At 42.9% G+C, this 25385-nt stretch overlaps 1 protein-coding gene across 7 annotated transcripts in view; it reads left to right on the forward strand.

Moving 5' to 3' along the window:
- The window catches only part of ZMIZ1 (zinc finger MIZ-type containing 1), a 359397-nt gene that overhangs the window by 118747 nt on the left and 215265 nt on the right, over positions 1-25385 (forward strand). For all 7 annotated transcript variants that reach the window (XM_080400881.1, XM_080400877.1, XM_080400885.1 and 4 more), the window contains one exon: positions 5958-6040. The gene's annotated coding sequence lies outside the window, so the exon portion shown is untranslated. The remainder of the gene's footprint in view (positions 1-5957; positions 6041-25385) is intronic.

Raw genomic sequence — 25385 nt, forward strand, 5'->3', positions numbered from 1 at the left:
GCTGCGAGGGAGGTGGGGTGCAGCGCTGCCCCAGGCACTTGAGGGTTTCCAAGGCCGTGGCAGGAGAGCAGAGACACGGACAATCGCAGTGGTTGACTTTAGGTGCACCAGGCCCATCTTAAGTTCAGATGCAGCATGGAAAAGAGCGCCAGATTGGAAAAGTGGTTCTTCCCGTAATGAGATTTTTGTGGAGCAAGTTGGGAGAAGCAAAGGATTTTGTTGTTGTTCTAAACTGAAGATTGTGATACTGCTCACTGCTGCTGTTAGACCTTATATATGTCGGGTATGACACAACCCAAATGTGTTCCGTTCCATCTCACAGTGAGGAAATTGCAACCTCATGGCTTCGTACATCTGAGAAAATTGTACACTCTGGTTATGTTCTTTTAGGTATTTAAAAAAAAAAAAAAAGTGAAATAAATTTCTTTGTTTATGCAGAGAACAAGGGTAATTTTTGCTCAGAATTGGGAAAACTAATCAAGGAAATGGTGACTGAAGGAACAAAACTTTTGCTTTTACCCCAGTGCAAAATAGGGGAAAAAGACCCAAGCAAAAATTAAAATTCTTATTACTGCAATTCTTTCTTATTTTGCTTTACCCTGGTGGCTTTCTGCCTAACAGAGCAAGTCTGGAAAATCTCCCAGGAGGACTGGTTGCTGTATCACGTTGGTACTGCAACCACAGGTTTGACGGCATGTCTAAGCAACTGTAGCGTTCAGCGCGGTGAGCTTCACCATCGCAGCCCTCTGCCATCTGCCCTGCGAGATCCTACTCCTGTTTTGGGAAGAAATGCTGTAGCAGTGGAGTGTTGGCCAAGGGTTTGCCTGGCACCGGGGGGGGCGCGGGGAGCCTCTGAGGGGGGATGCAGGCAGAGGGCTGATGCCAGGGCTGGCCAGGGCAGGGAGGAGGATGCATTCGGTGGTGCGAGGTGAGGAACGTGGCAGGGTTTCAGGGCAGTCTGGCCACTTTCTGTGGCTTTCTGCTGCTTGTTTGGAAAGGAGTGTTCATCATCTCTGTGCCATCAAATGAGCGTCTGTGTTTTACAGCGCATTTTGGTGTGATGTGTCTGTGTGCTTTTTTGGTTCTTGTTTTAATAAGGGTTAGTGAGGACCAAGTCTAGGTGCAGGCAAAGCTGAAAGCTGGCTGCCCCTCTGCCCTGTTCCCTTCTGCTTCCCCCACCCCAGATCTTTTCTTCCCAACTTTACCTTCCTTACCCCATCTCTGCCCAGGAAAGAAGCACACCAACCTGCTTTGAGCTTAGTCTCTCTTTTTCCCCCTCCAAAACCCCCACCTGTTTCGCACTGCTTATTTCAGCAACATTTTATGCTTCTCTTCCATATAAAACTAGCAGATTACCTCTTTTTTCCGGCAGAGGACAGCATCCAGTGCTTGTCAAGCATACACTCAGTGTTGACTTTCAGTTGCTTCAGAATTTCAGAAAAGCCCAGGTTTCTAAAAGCTCCAGAGTTGATAGAGGGCTATGATGCCTTACAAGGACTGCATATAATATTGAAACACTCTGTAGAAGCTTGTAAAATTTCCCACATAGCAGCAGCATGCTTGTTGACCAGTAAGCTTATTTAGGAAGCACAGCACTTTGTGTTCTTCACTTATGACCCAGTTACAGCCCTGGATAAATGAGAAGTCAGGGTTGCCGGCACTCTGTGGTTTTACAGGAATTCTGTGTTTGAACATATTCTGCAGTTCAAGGAGAATAATGCTGGAACTTGGAAATAACTTGTGAAAGTAGAAAAATACCCTGAAGTGTACCTGCCTCGTGTATTTCTGAAAGAAGATTGTACAACATACTTAACTGTCTGTGTGGTGTTTCGGTTTTCCAAGAATTTCTGTGTGTATGTCTTCCGTTTGCTGTCTCTTCATTTTTGTTTGGGTACATAGAGGCCAAGTGGTATTTTGTGTATGGAAACTGAAGGTTTTGCTCATGGTTACCCTTTTAATTTTATTTATTTACAGTTAAATGTCCAGCACAGGCTGAGTGCTGGGGCGTAGACAGTGCAGTCCCTCTTGTTTTCCTCGGGGGTAAAGTTGAGGAAGAGACGTGGGCTCCAAGAAAATGTGCGATAGTCCAGAAAGATCTGTGATAAACCCCTTTCTAAGAACTAGCAGCCACCAGGTGGAACCAGGATGTGATGAGAAAGCAGGGAAAGTTGTTTGTGCTTGACCCAAGTCCATTGCTATGATACAGCTGAGACTTAGGAGGCCTAAAGATGAAATCTGTGTTGTTTTCCTGTTGGACTTCTTCCAGTTCCCCCCTTCAGTGTTTCTTATATGCTTTAAGACTTGCTGTGATGCACAGTTTACTCTGGGCGTTTCCCTTGCGTCTATTGACCTTTTCCATTGATTCATCTTGGCAGAATCACTCAGAACCAGAGTGCCATGTTGAAAGAAACATGTTCAGACAGTGTGGTATGTTACGCCTAAACTGCAGGGCTGGTGCTAGGGGCTGGGGGGGCATCGCATGGGCTGCCCTTCAAGAATGCCCCGAGGGGCTGCGGTGGCCCCAGACTGGAGCGAGGGTGCCCCAAGGGAGTGCAGCCAGCCCAAGCCAGAGCGAGGACATCCTTGGGGGACTGGGAGTAGTGGAGTAGCAGTCCAGGCTGGGGAAGGGGAAATCTGGTGAAGCAGCAAGGAGCAGTGGAAGGAGAAATGAGAGATGAGGAGCAGCAGACAGAAACAATTGCACCCACAGCCTCCCCGGCTGCCTGTTGCCCCGCCAAAGGTGATGGGCTGGACTGAGTGTAAGGCATGGCAGAAACAAGGGAAGTTAGACTAGGAAAGGGCAGGGGGAGAAAAGATGTCTGAGCCTTGGAAAGGTGGAGGAAAAGAGTTTTTCTCAGTGTTTGCTGCACTGCTTAGTCTTCTTTTTTTCCCCTCAGCTCCTGAAACAGTCATTAAAAGTACATTAATTGGCAATAAATAAATTAAAATTAAGTAAAATTGCCAGAGTTGGTATGGTTTTGCCTATGACATACAGACAACAAATTTTGAGGATTCTTGTACTTCTTTTCTACTTCTTGAGTCTTTGGTGTTTACCTTAATCCACCTTTACAGTTTTGCTTTTGAACTTTGGAAGCCTAGAGAGGCATCCTTCAAAACAAACAAACAAAAATCTGAAAGCTGAAATTTTTCTGTGATGATGAGACTTCAGCAAGCTGGCTTTAGGAAAAATTCCAAGTGGAGACACGATAAAATCACAGGAGTTGGCAGCCCTGCTGTGCTGCCTCTCCTTCCTCCTCTCAACTTCTGCAGCCTTCCCTGCTTGTGCTGGTCGTCTCCTTCACCGTATTGATTTTTACAGTGTAATCTACTCAGAGCAAGGGTTTTGTTTATTATGCACTTGTAATGCACCACATGTGCATTACTACAGGGGTAATGTAACACAAAGTGCCTGGTATTTCAAGCATCAAGCGGTTTGTAGCCAAAAAAGCATTTGGCCGAAAAGAACCGTGTTTTTGTGCTCCCTCTGCTGGATCCGGCTGAGCAAGATAGACTCACCGGCCCGAGCACCGCCGGTTCCATCTGCGCTCTTCCCCGATTCATACCTGGCAGCTGCCTTGTCGGGCACCGGTGGGTGTTTGGGAAGGGCTCGGCGCTTTCCAGTCGCTGCTCGTGTCGCGGGACATGAAGCAGGTACGAATGGGTAAAGGGTGGCGACTGCGCGGCATCGAGTTGTGCCGCAGCAAGGCCATGGTTTCACACCTGGAAAAGGGTGGCTGATGCCAAGTTTAAGATGTTTCCAGTTGTCTCCTCTCCCCCACCTATCTAATCTCATTTGCAGATGGAGCCCGCTACCCTCTCACTGTGCCAGTGAGTCTGTTTTGGGGGATCTTCCTAGAAATAGGATGAGAGAATGCATCAAACTTCAATAAAAAGCCAATTTTATTTTTAGAAACTGATTCCAGTTCAGAGCAAAATCCTGTGAAGCATGCTGGCGGAGCTGAAGCTGGTTTGAGGGCATGGGAACAGGCTGGGGCAGCAGCGGGGGAGATGCTACAGCCCCTGAGCAGGTTGTATGGTGAAACCAGGGAGCAGATGCTGGTGGGGGACAGTGCCAGTGTCCTTAGAATGAGCTTGGGCCTGATTTGTGAAAGGGGTGGGTGGTCTGTAATGTGAATTCACAGAAATGTTAATGGGATAGCCTTTCTAAGAGGTGCTTTATAAAACAAAGTAGGAATTGTGGTGCCAGTTTTACAGATGGGCAGAACTAAGGCACAGAGGAGGGGAGCGGAGCATTGGCTCTGTGTGTTGCAGCAGTGCAGTTTCAGCTGGTTTAAGCAGCCTCTGTTCCTACCCTCTGCCATCACGGCTGATCACTCCTGCCCTGCGCCCGCTCCCTGTGTTGTGCTGGCACAGCTGTTTATGAGCCAACATGCTGAAGGAAAGCAGTTCCCCCGATCCAGCTAGCCGTGCAGCTGCGCAAATGCAGGGCTGGAAGCAAATGGCTAGGAGAGGGAAGCGAGAGGTAAAGTTTAAGCTGCCAAGTAAATGCTACAGCCCAATTTGCCAAAGTCCCATCCCATCACACCTGGAATGGTACCCGGCTCCTGGGGCAGACAGAACAAAAGTTTATCCTTTGGAGGAACAGACTTAGAAGCTGGGTAAATAACTAATTCCAGCTTCATTAAAGGCCCAGTATGCATTAGCTCAGACAGTCATGTTAACACATACTAAATCTGAATCAATTAACATGTTTTTTCTGGCTTGTATAAGCAGAACAAAAGCACTGGGGAAAACTTCTGGATGAGAATAAGTACGTTCTGGGGGAAAACATTCACAGTTCAATGAGGCCTTAAAAACCAGTCCTTCACCCAGGGTGCCTGTCAATATGTAACTTCTCTAAAGTTGTCATTTGCTTTAAGAAAACCAGCAGAGCTCCTGTCTGAAGCAGACTGTCCCTTGGTGGCACTGTACGTGGTGGGGTGGGGTGGCTGTTTCTAATGTAGGGTTTTCAGACATGTTTTTATTCTTTGTGAATTATTAGTAAGCAGAATAAATATGACTGCAGGACAAATACTGAATGCAACTAACAGATTATTTGTAGTTATTTGAGGTTTTTCTTCTGCATTTTTTTTTTTAAGTCACCTGTGACTTCTGCATCAGATGAGTTGTTATGGAAGTGTCTGTTCCCTGTACAGATGGTCCCTGGGGGGAGGAACCTGGGCTGGCTGTGAATCATGTGCCTTTTTTCTGTAATACTTGATTTTTCATGTTTGATGGAATGTTGTTTTGAATGAAAGTTATTTGGAAGTTAGTCAAAAGAGAATCAAAATATAGTTGTCGTGTTCCTTTCTTCAGCATCTGCTGAATTTTCAAGCCTAGCATATAAAGCTGTAAGGACACCTTGTCTGCCTGCTGAAACAGCACGTAACAAAACATTCCCCTGTCTCCCTTTGCAGTCTTTATAATTAAAAAGCATTTCCTAGAAGTTGTGGTGCTCTGCCAACGTCATCTGTAAACTTGTTTTGTTTTGCTACAGACAGGATGGTGGTTTTGAGGTATTTTGGTGTATTTGCTTAAGCAGAGTTTGGGGGTTGGTTTATTTTTTTTAATGGCACTTAGCTCACAACAGTCAGGGAGTACCCTTTATAAAGAGAATAAAAGAGACTTCAGCGTGACCTTTAACTGGAAAAAAATTACCATTTGGCTCCGGAAATTTTGATAGAAACATCAACAGAGTTCTTATTAACTTCTCCTCATCTCATTGTTACGGGCAAGAAATCCTGTAAGACTTAAAGTGCTGGAGTGAGTCTCAAAAGCTTGGGGTCTCAAAGAGCTGGGCTGGAACCCCCACCCAACCTCAGATCTGGTCCTCCAGGCTTGGCCCTGGGACTCCTAAATGCTCCTCATTCATTTCAGGTCTATTCAGTGAGCTTCTTCAAATGCTGCCGTGCTATGCAGGAGGATGGAAGTGTCATGTGTCTGTGTTTTTATTGCAGGAAAATGGATCTTGTTATGTGAGGGCATAGAGGAAACAGTCCCCAGCTACTGAGAGGAAGAAAGGCCGGTGGGAAACATTCAGGTAGGAGAGCTTTATGCACGATCAGGTGGTAAAAACACTTGTGGACCTTCAGTCTTTTTCCAGACACTGCATCATGTTTTATGCTTTAACGGTTGATCTGGTCACTATCAAAGTTTATTTGTTGTTTTAAGAAGCAGTCCTGTTTGGTCAATTGATTGCAACAACAAAACACTGCAAGCAAAGCCCTCAGCATAAACATTCCTCAGGCTATCCCTGGTACAATATTGATCCTGATACAGAATACAAACAAATTACTCTTTGCATGAGCCATTTGAGCTATAAAACAGAGCAATAATGTGTTCTACTAGCTGCCAGTAAATATGCATTTATAATAAATGAAATAGAAAGAAGGTGATTCTCCCCCTCTACTCCGCTCTTGTGAGATCCTTCCCCCTGCCCCCAGCACTGTGTCCAGCTCTGGGGCCCCCAACTTAAAAAGGACATGAAACTGTTGGAGCGAGCCCAGAGGAGGGACACCAAGATGACCTGGGGGCTGGAGCCCCTCTCCTGTGAAGGCAGGCTGAGAGAGTTGGGGCGGTTCAGCCCTGAGAAGAGAAGGCTCTGGAGAGACCTCAGAGCAGCCTTCCCGTACCTGGTGGGGGGCTACCAGAAAGCTGGAGGGGGACTTTTTACAAGGGCAGGTAGCGATGGGACAAGGGGGAACGGCTCTAAACTGAAAGAGGGCAGACTGAGATGAGAGATAAGGCAGAAATTGTTCCCCATGAGGCGCTGGCCCAGGCTGCCCAGAGCAGCTGGGGGTGCCCCATCCCTGGCAGTGCTCAAGGCCAGGCTGGACGGGGCTTTGGGCAACCTGGGCTAGTGGAAGGTGTCCCGGCCCGTGGCAGGGGGGTCGGAACTAAATGGTCTTTAAGGTCCCTTCAACCCAAACTGTTCTATGAAATCCCTGAGTAGAAATGAACAGCAGTTTCAATGATTCATTCAACAGCTCTGGTTCAGCAGTTGTACAGAATTAAAAAAAAACAGTGGGCACTTGGGGCTTTCTGTTGCCCCCCAACCCCCTGCAATCTTTGCAGACTTGCTCTGTTGCTGCTTTTGCTTTGTTTTGGGTTTTTGTGTTTGTTTTTTTTTATGTTTTAAGTATTTTATAAAGCAATAGGTAATCTCATCTTGGCCTTATTTCCAGTGTAGTTTAGAGCTTCTCAAGAATTTGGTCTACATCTTAGTTTTCTTGTGGACCAGCTGCCTTTCCTTACACTGTTATGTGGGTCATCTACACTTCAACTCCTTGTCATATCCCTCTGGCATTTCCTTATATTGGGGAATACCATTACAGACACTCATGTATTTGTAGTTGCTTTGAATGGAGCTGAAATTAGTGGGGGGAGTCAGTCAGTACCCTTGTGCCCGTCACCACCGAGGGTGCATGGATGACAGCTGAACCCATTTCCAAAAGGAAAAAAGGTAATGATCATCAGAACGTAGACTTTTATTTTTTTTAATCTGCTTTACCATGCTCGTATAATCCTCCTCCCCCTCATCCATATTTTCAGTGCTGCACTTTGATGAGCTACAGACAGTTGACCTGAAGGCATTTCTTGATGAACATTTCTGTCTGCTCTCAGCCTTGAAAAACTCAACCTTTTCAAGAACTGTATGGGAGAAAAATGTGTAAGACTAATATTTATAGGCTGAAAGAGAGGAAAGAGGAGAGACTAAAGTGTAAAACTTGCTTCCAGCAGAAATGCCATCCCTCTTTTACCTCTGATAATTAGAAGCATTTCTGACATGGCTATAAAAGCAAGTTAGTGGTGTGTGCCTGCCGTTTACTGTGCTTTTGTACTGCAGGACTGTTTTCCTTTTTGTATGGTGATGCTTTCTTCTGTTTTGTTTTAAGGCAAAACACAGATTTCAACTGATACTCAAATATTACATTATGATTCATCCATACCTCCTACATTTTAAACAATTACTTCCAAGTACTTACACATGATAGTTTGTAAAAATGGAAGGTTGTTTTTCAAGTTCACATTTTGAGTACTTTTTCATAATGTTTAGCAAAGCTGATGTGCATAAATCCTTTCATTAATAGTTCTAACTGAAGTCCTACTGCGAAACTAGAAGGAGAGGTTTTAGCTCTCATAATTTTTGCCAGGAGAAGATCTTGGCTATATTAGGAAATATAACTAGTACTGGTTGTAACTCTAATAGGGGATATAGAGGACACTGCAAATAGTTTTTAGTGATGCCTTAAAGCATATACTGTATTTTTATGCCCTCTGAGTATAGGTCTAAGACTTTGCTCTTTAATTGTAAAGATAACATGTGCAGGCATATAGAAATGCAGCAAATAATTAAAACAAACAAACAAAAAAAACCCAAAACAAAAAACGTAAACACCACACCAAACCCACCCTGTTTCAAAATTGTGTTCCTGAAAATTTCCAGGAAAATTCCTTAGACTTGGATCCTGGTTTAGAAAAATAAAATAAAAATCACTTTTCTGTTCCGTGAAGAAACTTGGGAATGAAGTTCCTTACTGTGCCTTCAGGTCACGTGGCCTCGCTGCTGTAGAGCTGGAATGTTTGCCATGGTATTTCCGGAGGCTTCATAAACACACAGAAAGAACAGAGGGGTTAGGAGGATTTTTTGGGTTTTTTTTTAATGACTATATTCTCCCCACCCCCCTGCCTTTTTTTTTTTTCTTGCCTTTTTTTTTTTTTGGGGGGTGGGGCTGGGTGGGGGTTGCCTGTCTGAATTCATGATATTTTAGTTGTGGGTTGTTTGGGTTTTTTAGGAGTTCAGAAGAGTTCTTACCTGATCAATCCCATGAATTTTCAGAGTTCATCTGTTTTTGAAGTAAAAAAAAATTTAAAGATATTTGGCACTTTTTTAATTGCTGAACTTGTCTAGAATTATTTCTTACTTAACATAATACCTGGCAACCTACATGCTGAGCCTAACTCTGCTGTTTAGATGCTCTTAATGTTTTACTTTTGGCATGTGTCACTGTGAGTGGCATTCTGTAATCTGGCTTGATAGCCGTCATCTTGCAAGCTAGAGTAATACAAACACAGATGAGCACTCAGACAAGGTTACAGTGAAGAGCCATCTCCCAAGTCCTGCTGCGGCAGTGTAGAATCCTCAAGTCAAATCAGAAAAGCATGGAATTAGTTCTGGCTCCTGGGATATGAGGGTTAAGATTATGCAAACCTCTTCTTTCTAACTGTAGGAGTAGCACATGCTCCTTTTGAGACTTTGCAAACACCAGCTCAGATGGAGATTGTGAGGATCTCTGTGTTAGTGTGTAATGTTGCGGATATGTTATGTCTTGGTGGCAAGGTGGGCTGAAGGAGACATTGCAAGGCCCTCCTACACCCCTGCTCTGGTAGAGATGCATCTTCTCCTTTCCCCTTCCAGCAGAGCTAAGCTGCCTGTTGAAGAAGGGCAGAGAACTGATCCGTTTTAAAAATAACCTGGCAAAAATGAGGAGGGAGGGGGGAGGATGAATGGTCTATTTTTAGCTTAGCCAACTCCATTTGCTACATACAGAGTACCAGGAAGCTGTCCTCCTGCTACCAGGAGGGGTGGGAAGAGGGCAGTGCAAGGGGAGCTGGTAAAAAGCGGCCAGAGGTAGGAACTGCTTGTTACAGCTTCGCTGCTGCAAAAAATCACCCTGGCACTGTGGCTGCGTGTTCCGGAGGCTACTCAGGGCGTGGCTGGTGAAAGGTTTGTAACTATATAAAGATGGCTTGTTGCTGAGTCAAGTTGTTAATTACATCAGAAATTACAAAAAGGCAGCATAGTTTGTCTTCGAGCTTTCCTTTAAAGTACACACAGCTGATTTATTCCACACCCCGCACCCCCCCCAGCCTAATTCAGGCCCTGACTTGGCATGCCAAGGAGGAGCCTTGGTAGATCTGGAATTGAGCAAGGGTTTGGGTTCTGCACATTGACGGGGCTTCTTCGCTCCTTCCCTATCTCCCCTACCAAACTTTTTGAAGCCCATCTTTAAGTGTGACTAATTATTTAGTTAGATTCTCCCGTTGTGGAACTGTAGTATCATTTACTTTAAGAAAGTAAGACATGTTTTCTTTCAATAAAATATGTAGTGTCTGACTGCCGCAGGTGCCACATTGTCTGACTCATTGTGTGGGTACCCCCGCACACCTGTGTGGACACAGAAACACAAAGTTGGACAACAGAATAAGGGAAAGAAGGAAGAGGAGCAATATCATGAGTTGAATGGCTGGGAAGGCCTTAGGGTAGGAAGAATAAGGCAAAGACACAACAAGGAGAAAGGCTGGAGGTTTAAGGAAGGGAAATTGTCCCTCCCCAAACCAGCTTTGTTGACAGAAATAGATGTGAGAAAATAGGAACTAAAGATGATGGGAAGAACTAGTTGAGGTAGTTGTAGTGATAATTTTGGAAGTGCTCCCACGCTGTAGGGGTAGGCAGATGGGATACAGCAGTTGCTGTCTAGGCCACTGATGTTTGAGCCAGTTCTTCTGTTTGCATTCCTGTAGTTTCAATTCTGTAAAGCTGAGTTGAGACATGCTTTGAGTCTGAAGGTAGCCAGCTGAACTGGTGATGTTCCCACTGTTTTCTGGGCGCTCTGCCCCTTGTCATGTCAGTATTGGGGCAGGGACTGGGGAGTGGAGAGTCCTTTTTCCCCCTGCTTACCTTGGTGGTTATCAGTATAAAACTCTTGGATCCTGTGACATAAAAAGCATACTGTGATAATTGGTCAAAGTCTTCCAGGTTGATCTAGTCTAGAATGGTGGTACCTACCGGTTGGTAGCTAAAGCAATTGACTGGGAGGGAATGGTACGGAGCCAAGAAGTAGTCCTGAAGCTATTGGACTGTTATATGTGAGGAAAAACATAGTTCCAACGATCAGCTTAAATACATCTTTGATCTTCTGTAAAAGTAAGCCATGATTCAAAGGCACACTGTGTTGAGCATTGTCTGCTTTTTATATGGGTTGGGGGTTTTTTTTGCACCCAAGTGAACACGTACAAATGTGGAGAAAGACCTGAAAAATCTTGTACAGTGTAACTGAGTAAGATGTTGGTAACTTCTTAAGTGAGTTGTCTTTAGTACTGTGCTTTTCAGCAAAATGCAGTAGTGCCTTAAGTTTTGGGTGAAAAAGGGACCCAAATCCACCCCTGTAGATAGAGGAAATAGTGCACAAGAGCTTCCTTTTTTCTGGAGATGTTCCAGTGTTTTATCTAGTTCCATAGTATGTCTGGCTGGTTTGTAGCTTCTGTGCCTTTATGAGAATGTGCAAGGATATTTTATAATTTTGCAGTGATAATATGTGTATCTGAATAATGCTTTTCATGGTATTTGGCTTATCCCCTTGCTATCTAAGACTTCCCAAGCCTTTACAAGGAAACTTTGTTTAGGTAGGCCAACAGGAATCATGGTTGAAACTTGTTCTCAAAAGCTTCGTGTTCTTAATTGCCTTTGACAGTGGTTGGGAAAGATGTCACTTTAGCATAGTGAAAAGCAACCGAAAAAACTTATATTTTTAATGAAGGATTCTCTATCTGGATGAATTGATACTGGCAGGACAGTATTGGTTAAAAATAGAAGAACCTTCTGCAGACACATGGCAGTTTATCCTGGTTTTATTTTGTCTAAAAAAAAAGCAATGTGCATATACAGAGTATAGACAGGCCTTTTAGTCTGAGGTACTTCCTTTGGCAGACGGCTTCTGATTTTTTTATTTTATTTATTTTTTTTAAAAGTATTGCTTTGAAGGGAGACCAAATAGAATCAGTATTCAAGTATTCTGTTTATCATGTGACTGCATGGGAGATAGCTGTATCCTGTATTAAACCTATTTTATGGTGATATGGACAAGATTCTCACGCCCTGGTAAAGGATGCTAGTTTGCATTCCTTTGTGCAAAGAAGTCTTTCCAAAAGAAATAATATGCTGATTGGATATTTATTTTTGTTCAATACAAAAGTATTTCTAGCTAACTAGCAAATATTCTACTTCTCTATGCTTCCCTTTTCCCCTAAATCTTGTTTATCTCCTCAGTGTTTTCTTCCAACTATTAAAAATGTGGGGTTTTAGGGTATTTTAGATCAGTTGCATTACAAGCCAACAATTTGTAACTTTTCACCAAAAGCGTATGTAAGGAAAGGGACTAACCAGGTAATTTGGCTTCTATAGCTTACGCATATGTATATTGTATATCTTAGACATGTATTTGTAACATACCTATACATTAGGTATGTTAGATATGTGCATGTAAGTTGAGATCTTGTTTCAGAACAGTCTGTTAACAGTTGATGATTATATATCATATATGTATTTTTAAATGACTGACATTTTAAATAAGGTTAAATTAACCTGCAATAATAATACTGTTGCAAGTTTTAAAATATGTTTCATATTGAACAGTATTTAACTAAATTCCTCTATTTAATCTTATTGAAGTTAGGAAATTCAAGGTACAGTTGTTTTTTCACACATTTTATTAGGTCTTGATATTTCTGATAGCATGGCTTTCTTTTTCAGGCCTTCAAGTGGGAAAAGAGAAAGAGAAATCTATTTCCTTCTCAAGACAAAAGAACAATGCAAGTGTAATCTCAGCTCTCCATTTTTCTTTTGTCTATGGCTAAGTCCATCTCTTAACCTGGTATGATTAATCCGGTTTGATTTGTTCATGTTTTTAGAAGTTTATGAAAGGACAGGGAAAAGGGAGGAAAAAAATTCCTTTGAAGCACCTATCAGTGATTCAAATGCTGCCTTGAATCATCAAGATATGTGTGACTGAGATCTGTGTTACCAGAGTGCGGGAAATACTGAGTGAAATGACAGCAGGTGTATAGCCTGAAATGATGAGCAGGGCCAAGTGTTTCAACTAGTTGTACTCTGTTGAGGATGTATAGCCTGCACCAGAAAGCAAAGTAAGGCTTTTCAAGGAAAATATTTTGAGCTAACAAATCATGGAAAACCTCCATATACACAATGTAATCTAAAAATCTCACAAGTGAAAATAACCCTAATTAAGCTGCAGCATGTGAATGTGCAGAGGAGCGTGCCTGCAACCCTGCATGAGGTACCTTCTCACACTTGCTTATACCTGTCTCGTACAACAGAAAGTTCAAACAACTGAAAACTAAAAATACTGCTTTACAGATAGAGTGGGAGGATGAAGAAAACTGGTATGAACACCACTTTTCAAAGATATTAAGTGCTTGTCACAGCAACAGTCTGGTGGCAGAGAACTCAACAAAATAATTAGTGTTGAATAAGAAGGTGTTTCCTTTTGTCACCTTTGAACGGGGCACTTTAACTTAATGATATTCCTTTTTGCTCATGTGCGCTCCTGCTGGGTGGACAGAAGCTCACTAACTTCTGTAGGACAGTTCCTGTTTAATATGATTTAGCAATTTTTTTTTTATTACTATCCTTTAAAATGTAGACTTTTCCAGTCTCTTCGGGTGCTCTTCTTACAATGTGCTTTCTCCACACACACCCCGCCCCGCCAGTGATTTTCATGAATACCTTTTTATTTTTGTCTCTCTTTTCTCTGAATCCAGAAGTTTCTCTTACAAACTGTTGCCAACCACCAGATGATCACTGTCTCTTTAGTAGAAACCGTGGCATCAAAGGAACTCTGTTTTCTTGGGTCTCAGTTTGATAACAGATTTCCTTCTCTGGGCACATTCTTCTTCTGAACTGTTCAAGCATCCGCCAAATGGAGCGGATTCTTCATGAGCTGGTGGGACAGACACCTGCCTGTGCAAAGAATCAGTTTAACATCTGCTATATGGTACTGTGGGGTTTTTCGGTCATTACTGCTCTGGACCTGATAAAGCTGAGAAGCTAGAGGCAGAGCGCTCTTTGTCAGTTCGTAGAGTCGTGCAGTACTTTGCCCTGCCCTTCCCTTGCACCTTTGGCATTTCTGGTGCCCATCTCCTCCTTGGTGCCTGGTGCCTTTTTTCTTATCCTACCTCTGAAGTTCTCACTTGGAGACTCCTGTTGCCTCCGTCTGCTTCCAGCCCTCCGGTCCTGTTGGTTTGCAGTCAAGAGCATTTTGGGAGTTCGTGTAGAGGGAAGCGAATAGTCCTTACAGTCGAGGGGTATACCCTGGGAGAACATGTACCTCCACCGTATCTTGTGGGCAGACAAGGGCTTGATCTGCTCATCTTCAGCTGGCCACGTTCTGTGTGGAGCCAAACCAGAAGCCCCATATCCATCGTTAGCATTGTGTTGAGCTCGAGCTAATAAACTCGGTCTCTTGGCAGGATGTGTTAGATCAGGCTTACTGCTGTGCTAATTGTGCTTACACAGCTTCCAGTTTGGAGCTGGCTCATTTACAGCTGGCTTGGATGGTGGCCAGGAAGGCTCGCCTCTGCCTGCAGTATGCCATGTAGACATACACACATCCAGCACTTGAACATGTCTGTCAATAGTAGGAAATTATATTCGGAGGGAGGGGAAAATCTTTGGCCTGCCTGCAGTCGTAAACAAGGGCAATATTAATGAATGAGGAAGTAGGTAACAGTTTTAATAAAGAGAAGGATTGATTATGCCAAATATAGACTGACTACCACAAGGTGTTTTCAGCCCCTGTATTTGTCCCCATCTTGTTCTTCATATACTAATGTTTTTGGTTTGGTTTTGTTTTTTTTTTTTAAACAATATTTCTTGGGAGTGTTTCCCAGATTTAAGAAACTTTATTGTAGAAGTGAGCAGCGTGGTATTTTAACTGGGAGATAGAAACCAATCCAAGCACAAGGTTAAAAATGGGCAAAATTTCAGAGGGGAGAAATTTGCCTTTATGATTAGCCCATCATCTGTTTTACCTTACTTTATACGTAGGCAAATTAGTTTGTATGTTGGTTTTAATAAGCATCAAGGATCTGCCTGTCTTTGTGTTGAAGTGCTGTAGCTACCTAAAGGTACAAAATACTCACTAGGAACACGAATTCTGTAGGAAGAAGAAAAACCAGAGCTGTAAAAAAGCTGCAGTTTGTTTATTTAGGTTTGGAAAACTAGAGCTCAGAATGACTTGGAAGCCACATCCTCAGCTGGCATGGCTTGGTTTCATCAGTTACCAACAGCTGTGTTATTTACTTCAGCCAGAATTTGTCCCTCAAATGTTAAGAAATCTTCTCTCTGTGGAGGAAGGTGGTGGTGGATGGAAATGTATGAGCATGTATGTATATATATAGAGAGAAAACTGGACTAGTCTCTCCTTTTATTGTGAAATAATAAAATGATTCATCAGCCACATCAGTATGAGCTCCCTTAATATTTGAGCCCATTTTTCTCAAGTTATTTTCTTGGTCACAAACATCCATGCATCGCTGCATTAATTTGCTTGTCAGTTTCGAGGCCACTTCTCTGTTTGAGCAAGCTTCAAAGAGACAGTACCAACCTTTTAGTTCTAAAATCGCTGTTATTAAAACAACCAGGGGAATGTATCTCTGCAAAGGCAGAGTCGAATAATGATTTAGCTCCCAGAATTAATTTGAAATTTCAGCAGCACTAAGTAATATTTTAGTGGCAGTATAATCCTGTATGTTACATATTAAGTCTGCAGACTGCACTGGCAGTGGAAGAACCCTGCAGTATTTAAATGACACTGTAACACCATGGTATTATATTCAGGTCATTAGGGGACATTTTACAGGATTGAAGTTATTTGGCAGAATGTCAAGGGTGAATCGTATAATCTCTCTTTCTTTGCCTCTCCAAATATGTAGATTAGGGGTTTAAAAAAAAACACACCACAATTACACCTTACTCGCCAGTGTTCCTTCTCTGTCTCAGCCCCCTCTATCACCTGTGCCCCGCTTCCCCTGTCAACAGATGCCGAGAGCATAACAGCAGGAAAGGGGAGCAACAGCCGCTGGGCTCAAATGGCTGATGATGCAGGTGGAGAAAACAGTGTACTGAGGGTTGGGGTTGTGTTCTTTATGAATTGGAGCAACTGATATTATCTATCAATTAATAAATGAACCCAAGTATTTAGCTTTTGTGGCAGGTGCCAGCAGGTGCCCAGAATGTTGGAAAATGCTGAGCCGCGAGATGAATGTTTTCCAGAGCAGATCCCTAATGCTGTGACCTTCTGAGGAGACGGGGGCACTCTTGCAATTGAGTATACCAAGGGAGATGGACACCCCTCTTCCCTTTGTGCCTTAGAAATTAATTCTAAATTCATGTGTGTGGCCCATCGTAACGATTTTGATACTTCTTTTCACATGTACTCATCATTCAGACAGCACTGGTTGAATTTAGAGAGAGACTAGGCTCTGAAGAGCATGTATTCTCAGCAGCTTATTGCTGCCTCTAGCAGAACTTACTGCCATTCAGATCTGGTAGCTAGATGGTTCCTGTGATTATTCTGTACACCATTAGAGACAAACTGAGCTGGGTTAGTTTAAACGTGTAAATAGTAGCTTTGGATCATTCTTTCTGCAAGAAACAGATAATTGTCACAGAAGTAGTGTAGCTGGCTGATCGGCTGTAATTTTCAGCACGTCTTCCCTTTGCTGAGTTTTAACTACATCTTTTGGGGTGATGTAAACACTTGGAAAAAATAAAAGCAATAATAATTAAAAAAATATTAATAAAAGTGTCACTTAAAGCAAGTGAAGCTGAAGTGCTGTCCCAGTGGGGAGAATGGCAATGGTGACGTGCTGGCTGCTTGGGTTCATAAACTTTTCAACCAGGTGTGCAGCCATCGTGTGAGCAGGTCACATGGCTTTGCCTTTTGTGCGCTCAAAGCGGTTGAGGGTGGAACCTCAACAACAGTTTGTTTTCCTCTAGCCTAGAATACGGGCCAAGTTCCCATACAGCAATTCCTGTTTTCTTCTTGCTGTGCTCCATGTGATGGCAAATTCTTAGAGAAGTCTCAAGGGCAAGAGGTGTGTTTGGCTGCTGCATACCAGTGCTCAAATGGAGTGCTGAGGGTACTGGAAATTATTTTTACAGGTCTACTTTCAACAAATAGCCTTAATTTCTTATTAGGGAGTGGTGCAAGACTTGTATTTGTAGAGAAGCATTGGCTATGCGAATGGGAGAATTGCCTTACTTGGCAGACCTGCTGCCGTAGGAGGTTGTGGAGGCAGATGGGCAGGTTAAACATGGCTGCAGGCAGCAGGCCCACAAACAGACTCCAAAGGGAGCATTTCTTCCCACTAACATCCGACCATGGGTGCTGGGGAATAATGGCAATAAACTACAGGTAATGGCTGGGCTTGCGTACCCTGCTGACATAGTATCTTCAGCTGTCATCCTTGCAGACAGGATACTGAGCTAGATGGATGACTGGATTAACCCAGTGTGGCATGTCTTCTGTTCCTATTGCATTCAGGTGTATAACAATACTTCAAGTACAGTGTGAGTAATATTTTAAGTTGCATCAAGAGTAGTGACAGGGTGTTCTTCAGTCTTCTACTATTTTTACATGGGAAAAGACTAAACTTCTATGTTAATATTTTTGTGAGTTTTATATAGTCTGTTTTCACAGAGGATAAAGTTTCAGTTTAGATTTTGAGGGCTGCACTCTCTTGATCTTGATTTTGCTTTGGTTGTCACTACCTTTTGTTTTGAAATGTGCAGCAGGTAGCTAGTTCTGCCCTACCATTTCTGTTGGGGTGTATTTTCAAGTTAGAGGCAGTGGGCATTCCTGAAAAATGTCCATAGACGAAGAATTCTCCAGAGTGGATCTTTACGGATCTGTGCAGTTAGCAATTACTCCTATGAGCTGTTGTTTTAAAGTAAAAATAGAAAATGTAAAATATTGATTACATATGCAAGTACAAGAAATGTACATCTGTATACTAGCTCTCCAGAAGCCTGTAGATAAAAATAGATTTAAATCACATTTTTCCTTCTAATGTGGCACAACAAGTAATAGATTTGCTCTTGAGAAAGTATGTATGAACCTTATCAAGCTAGGAGCTTGTGGAGAGAGCTTTATTCTTGCTATATCATTAAACAAAGTAGCATTGGAAATCTTCTGTGACTCCTTTTCCTAAGTAACGGACTTGTGTTTGTTACGGTGGCCCAGCAGTGAGCAATACCATGAAGTTCAGGAAGAGAGATCTTTGTTGTTTATCAAATGCATACTGTATACCAGGTGTTTATTGTAGTCTGTAATACATACTAGAAACAAACAGTGGCCTGGCACTGAACTTTACTGTGCCACTTGTACTGCCTTTTCAATGTGTATGCTGAGCTGCAACACTTCTTTTGCACTAAGGTTTAGATAATACAGCATCTGCCTTTCTCAACTGAAATAGTGGTGCTGCTCTCACTGGTAGTACACAGCTAAAGACAATTTTCTTCCCAGCTCACTGAAGGCAAACAGCTAGAGCACAAGCTTCGCTGTCCTTGGCCATTGTGTCCACTGTGACTTTTTGGATGTGATCAGTTTGAACCATTGCCAGCTACGGTTTTGCTCCAGAAACTTGTCAAACCACCTTGTGCCTCTAGCTTCTTCTAAGGACTGGTCAGGGAGATATGAAGACTGTGGGACAATCCACATTATCTTACAAGATGATTTCTATATAATAAGCTCTGAATAATTACACAATAAAGTAATCATCCAGCAAATTATTATGTTCCTCAGTAGGGAACCTCAATAATAGGTCTGGCATAAATAGAACTTTTCTCTTAATAGCCATTGTCAAAGGTCTGTAAGTATTAGCAGTGTTTATCTGAAGTTGAACTGATAGCGAGTTCGCTTTCCAGCTCTTTACAGGATGAAAATTCTTTGCTCGGAATGAACCTTGATGATGAATTGAAGGCGTTTTCGAAACGGGGTCTACTGTGGAGTTTCATTTCAGTGTTTATTCCCTCCCTCTGCAGTGTGGTGCAGGATTGTAGATATTAGTCTAAAATTATGCCTTATTACAGATTCTGAGTAACCAGTAACAACTCTGGTTCTTAACCTGATGACATTATGGGTTTATACGTGAAACCAGGGAGTCTACCGCATTTGCTCATTTTGTTGCATAAAGGTAGCTGGATTTCTGCAAACGGTTTAGTGGATTGGATTCAGTTTAATATTGGTCAAGAATGTACCTGTGACAACATCCAGCATTTTTGGGAAGGTTTTTCCTTTGTCTTCTGTAGCTAGTAAATCTATTTCTTCAGATATAAATACAGGCAAAACCAGTTTACTACTTATAATACAAATGCAAGCTCCCAGAATTACAGTATTTATGGATGTAATGTTCTCTGATGGAGATGCTGTACTTTGCAGTATGTCTGCTTTCTTACTTTTGCAAGCTTGCAGTTGATTTTTATTTTATTGGGGGGGGGGGGGCAATGTGCGTGCACACATACATGCACAAAGCGCATTATCAGCCTGAAGCTTCAGGCTAAATTTGTGATCCCAGGTGTCACATTTCTTATGCCCTCAGCGTGAAATGTGAAATAATTGCTCAAGTGTAGTAACTGTACGTATGTTTATGAAACGTGAAGTACAGGCACAGGCTGTGATTTCAAGTGTCTTATGAAAATGTGCATGTGGTAAGGCCACCTTGTCTTCAAAACAAACTACTTATGTTCTTGAATTTTAGACTTCTCGATCTTTAGAAGTGGAGAGAAGGACAGAATACCTTAAGTACTTCCCTATGTGTTTATATGTAGTAGGTGTAAAACCACTTATACCAAGCTAACTTACTGCAAAAGAGAAACATCTGCTGAATTAATTTTCATGAAGTAGATGATTCTCTGAAGTTTCTGTGTTGTGCAGTGGTGGTCTCCCAGCCAAGAGGGGAAGAAACACACCAATATAGCAATCTGTTAAATAAATAAAACAAGTTAATCGTGGGTAAATAAACGTGAGTGATAAAGAGATAATAGAGGGAGAGCAAAAAGTGCTGGTGCACAAAGAACAGTGGATGGTGCCTACTTCTCCATCATGGTCCCAATCCTCTAGAAGTATCAAAGGCTTCATTGTTACTGGAGTGACTGAAAGAAGGTTGAGTTCAAAAATAGCTTTGTGTCAAAAAGGAGGGAGGAGAGGGTGATAGTGTAGTCACTGAGATGAGTAACTTCAGATAATATTTGAGTGTCTGAGGTGTCACTGAGAGAACTGCTGCTTAGGAAGATGCCTGCCTTAGCTTATATTTTCAGTGTAGAGGCACACAAAATCAATAGATGAAATGGGCTGCTCTGGGTGTGGGTTGTCATTATACCCTATTTACAGGTCTCTGTTGATCCTCTTTTTCCATATGTGTTGATGCCGGGACTTCTGAGGCCACGTACCTCAGTTGTCTTGTAGCAGTAAGCCAAGCCATTCTATAAATCCTTCCTCATGAATTACGGACAAAAAAATTTGTGCAGTTCCTTAACTGGTTAAGAATTCTAGGAGGATAGTGAAGGCTTTTGTGTAATTTAACCCTTGTACTTGTCCTCAACTGTGTCCTCTCTAACAAAGCTGTAAATTGGCGTAAATGCTGAATGTGGGCTCTAATCCTTACCACAGCTGTATCATCTTGAAGTCATGACTGAGCTTTTTTTGCAGTGCATGGATACAAGAAATGTCAACTCAAACTGTACAAAAAAATGAAATCAAAACAAGTTTTTCTAATAGAAAAAAGTTGTTCAGACTAAAACTTTTGGTGTGGAAATATGGCTGTATCAGTATTACTGCAAATATTTACCCTGTTTCTCTGAACCTTACTGGTTTCCTTGCCCTAGGAATAAAAGCTGAGTAAGAACCAGGATAACTTGTAAGAAATGCATATCCTAGAGGTAAATGTCAGTGTGACAGCTCTTGGGACTAGATGTTATGTACGGATTATTTTTTTTTCTTATATAACATGACCAGCTAGGAAACATCTGTTTCCAGCTGTGATTTACTATTATACTGTTCAACTCTGATCTGCAAAGCCCCTGGTGGGAATAAAAAAGTAATCTGATTTCTGTGCCATTATTTTTGGCTACCTTAGTTCTGCCTGCTAGAAGGAGTACTAGTGCAGTGACACCAAGTCTAGTTGGAGACCAGTCACTAGCAGTGTACCCCAGGGCTCCATACTGGCTCTAATACTGTCCAGCACCTCCATTAGCGAGCTGGATGATGGAGCAGACCGTACCCTCAGCAAGTCTGCAGATGACACAAAACTGGGACGAGTGGCTGATAACACCAGAGCGTGGTGCTGCCACCCCCAAGGGCCTGGCTAGGCTGGAGAAACGGGCTGGCAGGAGGATCATGAAGTCCAAGAAGGGCAAGTGCAACGTCCTGCACCGGGGCAGCAACAGCCCCAGGCACCAGCGCGTGCCAGGGGCCACCCGGCTCAAAGCAGCCCGGGGGACCTGGGGGTCCTGGCGGCCACCAAGCTGAACGTGAGCCCACAGCGTGCCCCAGCTGCAAAGGCAGTAACGGTCCCCGGGCTGCGTCGGGCAGAGCCCTGGCAGCGGGGCGCGGGAGGCCATCCTTCCGCGCTGCTCAGCGCCGGTGAGGCCGCCTGGAGCGCCGTGCCCAGCGCGGGGCCCGCAGCACAGGAGGCACACAGAGCTCCTGGAGAGAGTGCGAGGAAGGGCCCTGAAGGTGACTGAGGCTGGAGCACCTCGCGTGCGGGGAGAGGCCGAGAGAGCTGGAGCTGTTCAGCCTGGAGAAGGGAAGGCTCAGGAGGCTCTCACAGATGTCTGAATATCTGAATATCTGAAGGGAGGGTGCAAAGAAGATGGAGCCAGGTGCCTTCAGTAAAGCTCGGTGACAGGACAAGAGGCAATAGGCACAAACCTCAACCATTCTGTAATTCTGGCCACGTAGAAACAAGGTAGGATCTAATATGTGGAGGGAGCAGGGTTTATTTAATCTTTTTTAAAAAAAAAACTTTTTAAGAGGTTGGGTCCCTGATAATATTAGCAGCAGATACCCGTGGTTAGATTTTGAGTAAGTAAGTGTCCTCTGCATGTGTCTCAATATTTTAACTATAGTTTTCAAAAAAATTAAAAAAAAATTGAGTGAGGCGTAATGCTATCGAATGAGTTACAAGAGTCTGAAAACCCCTGCTCAATAAACTGATATGTTCTTCAGGAAATTGATGATATATCAAGAGCTGTTTCTTCAGATAGCAATCACTGGCTTAGCTTCCCAAAATGAATGTGAAATTCGAACACTGAGAGAAGTCTGTGTCTGCTTATAATGGTGCTGGTTTTGTATACAGAGTTCTGGGCTTATCTTGAAAGGGATTCTGACACACAACAAAGCCGATGAAAACTGTTTCAGCCAGCAGTACCTTCTTCTGACCTTAAGCATTTCTTGGTTTATGTGTATGAGATAATTTCAAAGACAATTTGCTGTTTTCTTTCCTTTTTTAAAAAAATATAGATTTATTTATTTATCTTAAATGACTGAACGTACTGGATGAAGACAGGTCCTGCAATTAAAAGATAAGATACATATTTAGACGGAAGCATATTTTCCCATACAGGAATAAAGCTATGAATGTATGTCTTTCTATTAAATCTTTGTGTACAGAGCGTAGAAAGCTGTATCTGTGGTGGTGGCGGCGTTTTTTTCCCTTAGAATAGCTGAAGGTTTTCTTCGATTAATATGTTTTGTGGCTAATCTGGAAGTCTTTGCCACCGCTGTGGAAATGGAATGGACCCACCTGATACCTTGCATTTAGGTCTGCTGGGAGAAGGAACAGCAAGACACGCATGACCCATTTATGGTTTGCATGTAGCAGATTGTATGTCTTGAAAATGAGCTTTCCTAGGTTACTTCTGTTAAAGTTACTGTTGTATAGGGTGCTTTTCATTCCCAGGAGGGGAGGCTGGTTGCTGTCCCTTGGGTGGGGCACTGGAGCCTTAGAGCTCAGCTGTGGGCACAGAGCTGCTGAACGCAGGAGGTCCGAGGGGAAGCGTAAAGGCTTCGGTGTGAAGTTTAGGTTTTGAGATGTGGGTAGATGTTGTTTGGTCAGTCAGTGTATTTGTGCTTTTCAGCCCTGTTGGGCTGCTTTTTGTATTTAGTGAGGTCAGTAGCGTAAATGGGCATAGTTCTACTTTCATATCTATCTAATAAAATGAGTGATTTTAGTATTTGCACGTGATGTCTTGGAGTCATTAATTATTTATCTTTGTGACTGCATGTGTGTGAGAAGGGATTTGGTTATCCCTGTTTTATAGGAGACAGGCAGCGCATGAATTGGCTTGTAGACTGTGCTTGTGCTATCGCAGAGTGCTCTGTAGAATGAGTGTGTCTTAAAAGCTTTTCAAAAGCTGCAAGGAAGGGTGTTTCTCATTATGCTATGCTTTATTTTTAGAGGATTCAAGAGCAACCCACTGCAGTCACTGGACTGGAGGAATATCGCCTTTGCTCACTTTTTATTTAATCTCTAAAAGTCCTTATCAAAAATTGTTAGTGTTTTGAAGTCTGATGATGGTTTAAGAGACTTGTGTCTACTGAAGGAAGCCCAAACCAGCTCAATTGTTTCTTTTTGAGTGCAAGGTGCAGTGTGTTTTTTGTGCAGCCAGCCTTGGCAATGCCTTCCCCCCCCCGCAACCTCTTTGTCCCCCTTCTTCCCTTCCCCCGCCTCCCCAATTATTTTTCCAGAGACCTTGGCTTGCTGCTTCTGGGGCAGCAGCAGCAGCTGCTAGTGCTGTCCTGTAATTCTTCCATCTCGGTCACAGGGGACTGGAAGGGAAAAGACGGTCTGTCTCAGCAGCAGTCCACCAGCTGCTGCTACAATCTATAATGCGTAAATTTGCAAAATATAGCTTTTAATTTTGCTTTGCAGTCAGAATGAAAAACTAGAGCACACCACCACTGCCATCATTGATTGATTAATATAAATTTATGCTCCCTGCTCCCCGGTTCAGACTTGGACAAAAAGTACTTGGAAGTGGCTAAAAATAAAAGGTAAGAATCCTGACAGACTTTCACACCAACAGAGTAATTAACAATAGAATGTTGTGTATGTATGCTTGAGAATACGCTCTGGATAAAAGCTGTTGAGTAACACAAAAATACTCAATTACATTAGAGGATAAAATTGTGCTCAGGGTCATAATACTGTCAAGTACATAAGTAAGCGGGGCTTTTTTGTTACAGTGTCAGTGAATGAGGGAGTTCCACAGATTCTAGCATAAGTAGTTTTCCTTGAAATGTATATTGAAACATATTTTTGGTTTTGAGGCTCTTTTTGAGGGAGAGAAAGGGAGGATCAAGGAGATTAGGCAGTATAGTTACTGTTCTTTCTCTGCTGGCTATGAGTTTAGAGTAGTGACAGTACTGCTTGCTTTGTGCCCAGTCATACACCTCGAGTGAGGAAATAGCACATAGAAAAGGTATGGAATCCCCAAACTTCCATTAGAAATGGATTTGAAACCTCTTCAGTGTGTGTTTATGAACGACAGATCTTTTTGTTGGACCATTCAAGAAGAACCATCCAAACATGACTGGAATTTATGAAAGAACTTGTGTGAACTGAGTAGTTTGACTCAGTGGGTAGGTCAGAAGACTTGAGCTATAAACCACTATTCATCCATAAATATAATTCATGTGGCTGTGGCACACGTTGGCCAAAGAAAGTCTGTTGGGTGTATAGCTGAGAAGTAATTTTATCACAAGTCAGTTTTGCAGCTAATGTCCCTAGAGACCCCGTTGCCCTCTTTGTTTTTCTTGAAACGCTCTGAAGTCCTTTTGTCCTTGGAACTGGCACTGCAGTGTGTGAAGGTTAGCACAGAAGCCTCTGTATGCCAAGTTAGTTGTGAGGACCACAAGATGGTCTGCATCCAGGCTTCCTTGCTGGTGGAAGAGCTCATGGCAGCTGTCTGCCTGCTTTCGTCGGTTGGTTTCACTGGAGGCAATGGACTTGGAGAAGCCAGCTGCCATGCTGGCATGCCTCCTAGGGGTTGTGCATGGGGGATGTTAGTGATGGTGTCAGTTGCAGATTGCTGCCCTGCAGCATGTCCTATGGAGTAAATCCGAATGTGGAGCAATTGCAGATCTCATTTTGACCGTGTGTCCACATTTTAACTCCTTGGCTGAACATCCGTGGGTACACTCGTGTGCAAGTTGTACTTTTTGCTACTAATGAGAATGCATGGGGTCTAAACCAAAGCCTCAGATGAAAATTTTCTGCGTTTGGGAGAGGGCAGATCTAGACCTTATCGTTGTGGAACAAGCTGACTTTACCCATAAACGCACAGTGTAATCTGGTACCCATCCCCAGAATCACCAGTCCTCGTTTCTGTACATCTTAGGTGATACTAACGTCAGCAATCTTAGGGTTTGCTTATGCTTTCACTTAACCTCACTTTCAACGAATGCAGTGTACAGACATGCTGGCAGAACTAAACTAAATCTAGATGTGTCTTTGGGAGTCCAAAGAAAAATGATTTAAAATAGTTGAAAGAATCAACCAAACATACTGCATGCATGCATGTG

This window comes from Falco punctatus, assembly GCF_963210335.1.
Source record: "Falco punctatus genome assembly, chromosome: 9".
Taxonomy (NCBI): domain Eukaryota; kingdom Metazoa; phylum Chordata; class Aves; order Falconiformes; family Falconidae; genus Falco; species Falco punctatus.